The following is a 6,956-nucleotide window of genomic DNA, read 5'->3' as shown; positions in this document are numbered from 1 at the left end:
GTTAAATTATTAGTGAAATGTGTAAGTTCTTCTGTGTGCAGAAGTAAAATAACAAGTCTTCAGGGACACACCTGTAGCTCTGTGAAGGGTAACTGGGACTAGTTGTGGCATTAAGGAGCTGGACCAAACAACTTCTTGCTTTCTAAGGCAAGTACAATACAAAATCAAAGTGAAACTTTATATCAAAGAGAAGATAGCTTTTCTTTCACTTTCTTCCTTTAACTGTGAATTTCTCTGAATGAGCAAGTTATCTGTCTGATATTACAACCATTGTATTAGTATCGCTGAAAAATGCTACATTTGCTTAGATTGTCCCTACAATGTTTAGGGGGATATGTATCACATTTTCCTGGTGTGACTATGTGTAAATAATGGAAATGTGTGAGGAACAAGCAGAAAGAAGGCAAATTCAACCTAATCTTTACATGACTTTTACTCTGGCCTAGTAAAATGTACAGGATAAGAAATTTCAATAACAATAAACTACTGCTACTAAGATGAAGAAAATTATGAAATGGATTATAATTCTTTCATAAAGTACATTGAGATCTTCAAGGAAAACACCATTTCTCTGCCTCCTAGCTATTAATTAGGACGTTTACTGGTGGTGGTATTTCTTTCTTTTCTGTTTTAGTAAATAACTTTTATCTCAACCTATGAGTTCTACTTTTACCCCCCTATTTTGTATCGGAACCTACTAGATGGGAAAAAATCAGTGAAAGGCTCTGTGGTGTTTAGCTACTCACTGTGTTAAGCCACGACTATTTCTTACCATTTTTAACTACGAACGAGAGACCAACCTTTCATTTATTGGGTCACTGTTCAATGATTAAAACCTAGAGAAATTGGTATTCTTGTCCCTAAAATTAATAAAAAGCCTAAGTTATGTATGTATGTAAAAGGTGTAGAGTCCTTTCAGAACGAGGCATCTCTGGGTTTAACAATTTACTTTGGTTAAACAGTACAGTTTGTTAGTGTTTACTTTCAAGAACTGTCCTGACAAGCTTTGATGGGGTATTTGAATTTATTGAACACTGACCATTTCAAACAGTTATTTTGTCCTATGGAGGATAAAGTGCTGTGTGAATTTAAAAAACAAAACAAAACAAAACAAAACACACACACACACAAAAAAAAAAAAAAACAGAAAGATATGTATTTACAAAACAATGAGTGAGATGTTTTGAGGACTGCAGGTACTGAACAGACAGCCTTTCAGCGAGGAATTATGAATGTAGGACAACCACTGCTTGACTTGATGAGTTTCAAATGAGGAAGAGGGGCACAATATTTTGGTAGGTATTGTATGCTCAGCAGAATTGTTTACTGCTTCCTCTTTGGAAGAAATGTCCTTTTTACTGTTTGGAACACTTGTCTCAGGTACTAAAAGTGGGCCCTTTAGGTAACCATAAAGATATATGGGTTATGGTCTCCCTCTGCAGTCCTTGATGAAAACATCAGATAAAATAAGATGTGAATAATGTCCTTGTTGGTATTCTGATGTGGCTGTTTGCATAAAACCTTCAAATCTAGAGCATTTCATAGTTATTCAAAGACCATGTTTAGTATTTCTTGGTTATCTTTTATTCAGAACAGTAAGAGAAAATCAGCAAAATTATAAGGACAGTAGTTGGCTGTTAGTTAGTTTTGCTGCTACTATTTTTTTTTCTCTAAAGAAATAAATTCTTAAGAAAGAAAAAAAAAAAAAAAAAAAAAAAAGCAGGTTCTAGTTCTTTCAGGCTTTACTTCCGTACATATGTTCTGCGAGACATCTCTCCTTTATCTTCCTTTTCCCAATGCTTACCTGTCACATCAATGACTATGTTAAGTATTGTTATATGAATGGCTCCTGTGGATAACCTGAGGGAAACAGCAAATGGTTTTGTGCCAGAAATCCTGCATGTGCAGAAAGCTGCATGTTTCATCTTTGTTCCTCATAAGACCACATTCTGTTTAGCATGGTTACTAAAATACTCTGATAATGGACTAATAAAATCATGGAATAATTTTGAAAGGGATTTTAATCATTTAGTTCTAAACTCCCTCCCATGAACAGGGGCATCTTCCATTAGATCAGGTTGTCCCGAGGTAGGAGACTGTGTAAGGTGTACCAATGATGTATCAGGTATTAGTAAATGCTGTGGTATTCAGTACCCTGTTAAGTAATTTACAGTTTTCAGTTATTTTCAGAGTTGCCTCACTACCCTGAGTAGCTAAATTTTCGGATCACATAGACCTTGTTTGTGCTGCTACGTACATGTGGTTTCACCACTGAGAATTTATTTAAACATAGTAAGAGATGTTAAAGGCTCTGGGAGATTGGAGGCATTGCTCTGCTTGTGAGCTTGAAAAAACAAATCTCCTTTGAGAACCAATTGTAATTAACTTTCAGTTTTCTGGGTAATAGAGGATTTTGGTGCCCAAGAGAGGACAGTTAGCACAATCCTATGGAAATGAAGTTTTAAAAATGTAGTGTCTCTGAGAAGTCCATGCAGTTCGCTGCTATGTGTATAAATTTTTACTGTTTTTAGTCCTAGAATGATTTGTGTTAACTGTAACCTGAAATACTGAGAATGCTTACTTGTAAGGACATTAAGATGAACAGATTTTCCATGACACCAGGGTGGATCCAAACTCATTATTTTTCTAAAGCATGATATGATTGCATGAATGGATGCCAAAAATCCTGGAGGAATTTCCAGCGTCCTCAAATTCCATATGGGCAGAAAAAGAGAGCAGATTGAGAAAACTCAAATGTATAGTAGCCTGGTGTCTCCTGAAGTAATAAAGGGAATTGTTTCAGTTTTACTTGTGTCTGCGGCCACTATTCTGCTCACAAATAAGTAAAATTTCTACTGATAGGTTCTCAGAAATACCAATCAAAGCATTCATAAATAGCCCAATAATCATATCATGGCACCAAGTTGAGTGGTACAGTTGACACACTAGAGGGAAGGGATACTATCCAGAGGGACCTGGACATGCTAGGAGGTGGGCGCATGCCAAGCTTGTGAAGTTCAACATGGCCAAGTGCAAGCTTCTGTCTTGTGAGACCCCACCTGGGGTACCGCACCCAGTTCTTGAGCCCTCAACACAAGGAGGACATGAAGTTGTTAGAGAAGGTCCAGAGGAGCGCCACAAAGGTAATCAGAGGGCTGGAGCACCTGCCCTTTGAGGACAGGCTAAGAGAGCTGGGCCTCATCTGCCTGGACAAGAGAAGGCTCCAAGGAGACGTTATAGCAGCCTTCCAGTACGTGATGGAAGCCTACAGGAAAGCTGGGGAGGGACTTCTTATAAGGGCATGTAGTGATTGAATGAAAGGAAATGGTTTTAAAGTGGAAGATGGTAGATTTAGACTAGATAATAGGAAGAAATTCTTTGCTGTGAGGGTGGTGAGACACTATAAAATGTTGCATAGTTAGGTTGTGAATTCACCCAACTGATGAAGGGGAAGCTCTGTCTATACAGCATTCTTCTGTCTGTCTAACCCTTATATGAGCCCAGCTTGGCTCCATCCTGGGTCCACACCTTCTGGTCACCTGAGAAGCACTTGAGAGGCCTGTGCTCCCAGACACACCCCTTAACCAGATGCTCAAGTACCAGATCAAGCTATGGCCTAACAGTTCCCTTACAGCTATGTATAGAAACCAGAATTTTATCTGTGCATATAACAATGAGGCTTTCTAGTCTTTCTTCACTAAAAACTGATGCGGAATGATGTGATAAATTCAGATGCCGTCTAAGCATAGAATTAGTTTTCAAGTTTTTTGTTTTTTTTTTTGATGGATTACTGAACTTAAGTTTTGTATTACAAAATTAATCATTATTACCTACTTCTGTGAAGCGCATTACACACAGTTCCTTTTGAAATTATGAAGGCTTAAGATAGATATATATGTCTGATGATAAGCCCTAGAAATAACAATTTTAAGTCAATAGTAGGTTTCCTGGGCACAATGCTCCAGCTAGGGCCTCAACATGGCAGAGCAGAGACAGACAATCATCTCCCTTACCCTGCTGGCTGCCCCTCTTCTGCTGCAGACAAGCATGCTATTGGCTTTCTGGGCTTACACTAATCAGTCATTTTAAGTTTTCATCTACCATGACCTCTAAGTCGTTAGTGGACCTACTCTCAAGGAGTTCTTCTCCCACTTTGTATATACACCTAGGATAACCCTGACTCCAGTGCAAAACCTTATTCTCTGCTTTGCTGAACCTCATTAGCTTCACAAAGGCCCATCTTTTGAATTTATCAAGGTCCCTTTGCGTGATATCCCTTCCTTCTGCCATATCAGCTGCACCACTCAGCTTTGTGTCATCAGCAAACTTGCTGAGCATGCGTTCAATCCCATCACTTGTGTCACTGATAAAGATGTTAAAGAGTTCCAGTCCCAAGACAGACCTCTGGGGATCACCATTCACCACTGGCTTCTGCCTGGGCATAGAGCCATTTACCGTAGCCCTCTGGCTGAAAACTTACAACAAATTCCTTATCCACTGAATAGTCAGCTCTTCAAATCCATAGCTCTCCAATACAGAGATAAGGATGTAGTGAGAGATTATATAAAAGGCTTTGCACAAGTTCTGGTAGATGATATCAGTTGCCTTCCCTTTGTCCACTGATGTTGTCCCTCCATCATAGAAAGCCACCAGACTGATCATAAACAACCTTCCCTTGCTGAAGCAATACTGGCTGTCTAAGATCACCTGATTGTCCCTCATTTGCCTTAGCGTGTCTTCCAGGAGGATCTGTTCCATGATCTTCCTTGGCACAGAGGTGAGGCTTACAGTCTTGAAGTTCCCTGGTCCTCCTTCCTCCCTTTCTTATAAATGATAGTGATGTTTCCCTTCTTCCAGTCACTGAAGACTTCATCTGAGAGCCACGACTTCATCTGGAGAGCAGCTCAGCTGCAATGTCAGAACTGTACACATTTTGTCTCATAAGCCTATCTTGGACTTGCTCTGCTCTTACGGTGATGGGCAGTTTGATCTTAACCCCACTCCCACCAAGAGGTACAGGGATGTGAGAAATATGATAATCCTGGTTGTCAGTCAAGGTCTGAGGCAAAGAGCTCATTGAATATGTCAGCTTTCTCCATGTATGTTGCATCCAGTTTTCCCTTTTCATTTACCAGAAGTGGTATGTTCTCTTTAACCTGTCTTTTCTGACCAACGTGCCTACAATATCCCTTTTTGTCATTTTTAACTTCCTTCACCAAGTTCAGTTCCATCTGTTTCTCGGCTTTCCTATTCTCTCCTCTATGTGTCAGGGCAGCATTTCTGTATTCCTCCCAGGTGACACGTCTTTGTTTCCACTGCCTGTACTTGCCCTTCTCTTCCTTCAGTTTGCCCATCAGGTCTTTGCCAAGCTGTGCTGGTTTCCCGCCACCTCTGCCTGATTTCTTATTTTGAGGGATAGAGTGCTATTGCACTAAAACAGCTGTCATCGATAACATTCTTAATGGAGGGTTATGTTCATTGTAGGGGTAACTGATATTTTCATGAAGCTTCTGGCCAAGGTATTAGGTTGTTGTGATAGATTATCATTCAGAAATGGTGATAGCTTGCTTTACTATCTGTTTTTTAGATTTCATTGGACGAATCTTCAAGATTTATTCTTGTTAGTTTGTTTTGAAGGCTATTACAGTGTGGAATGAAAACTGAAGCAGCTATGTCTGTCCTACTTACTATGTGTTGCTGTGGATCTTTTGTAAGTAGCTTATTTATGTATTGTATTTACGGGAACTGTCTTGGATAAAATGCACTTCATCTTATTTTCTTTATCTAGTAATTTAGTGTTCTAGAGCTTACAAAGCTGTTGTCGTGAATAATCTGTTTCTCTTTTAATATATATGTAAATGTCTCTAATTAGAATATAGTTTCTGTTGTTCCACTTTTGTTTTTGAATATCTGACATTTAGAGAAGAGTCTACCCCACTTCAACTATTGAAACAATTTTTTGGATTCAAAAGAAAATTCCAGAGTCACCTAAGAGATATGGCCTTACTTATGTACCCAGTCCTGTATTGCACAATTTCTCAGTCTTACTTTCTTTTATAAAGCAATAAAATAAGTCATTGTCACTAAAAATACAGTGATAAAGTAGTAAACGATCACTAACTCCCCTGCAGTTCTCATAATGATAAACTACGTATAACTAATTAGTGCAGAGTCTTAGGGGTGGAGTAAAATCTGGCACATTTTCAGGAAAATGCATTTCCTTTTTCAAAGTTAAATGTTGGGTGGCTTCACTCCTGCTGTTGGTGAGAGGATCCGCCTAGTTGATGGGAGCATTATAAGGCTTGCACCATCAGGGGAAGAGCTGGGGTGTGGAGGAAGTTGATTTGGAGGTTTGTCAATGCCTTGATCTAAATACTCTGAAAGGAACTCTTAGTACTTGACTAAGAAACAATGGTAGCACTTTACATTTTCCTCCAAATACCTCAAAAACTTTCCAAATGGCATTATATTTTTAAATGTTCATGAATAGAAATAAATAGTATTTAGCAAATGGGAAGCACTTAGTGAAAGAAGTAATCCTACTTTTTATTATTATTTTACTTACTGAATTTCACAGAAAAGTAATTATAGTGTTTTTAGATAAGTTTTAACTGTTTGGATAATGTTTCATAGGAAGTCTGCTGTAAAACTGGGTATACAACACAGATTTCCTGTTTTGTCTGTGGTAACAAATCAATCTTCCCTTCTTCTTACAATGAATATTCTGTCCCTACAGCTCATCCAGAATTGTGTTGTTTTAAGACACAGTAAGCATGTTAAAATACACAAGCACTGCTGTAAAGTAGAATTCAAAACTTTACAACGATTAAGAAATTTTTCACCAAGGCATCAAATAGGTCCTCATTAAGTAGCCTCTGTACAGGTCACATAAGAATTTTTATTCATTTATTTATTTATTTTTAAATAAAATATTGATGGTTGTTTTCACTGTGTTT

This window comes from Coturnix japonica, chromosome 2, assembly GCF_001577835.2.
Source record: "Coturnix japonica isolate 7356 chromosome 2, Coturnix japonica 2.1, whole genome shotgun sequence".
Classification (NCBI taxonomy): Eukaryota; Metazoa; Chordata; class Aves; order Galliformes; family Phasianidae; genus Coturnix; species Coturnix japonica.
Note: the sequence above shows the minus strand (reverse complement) of the source record.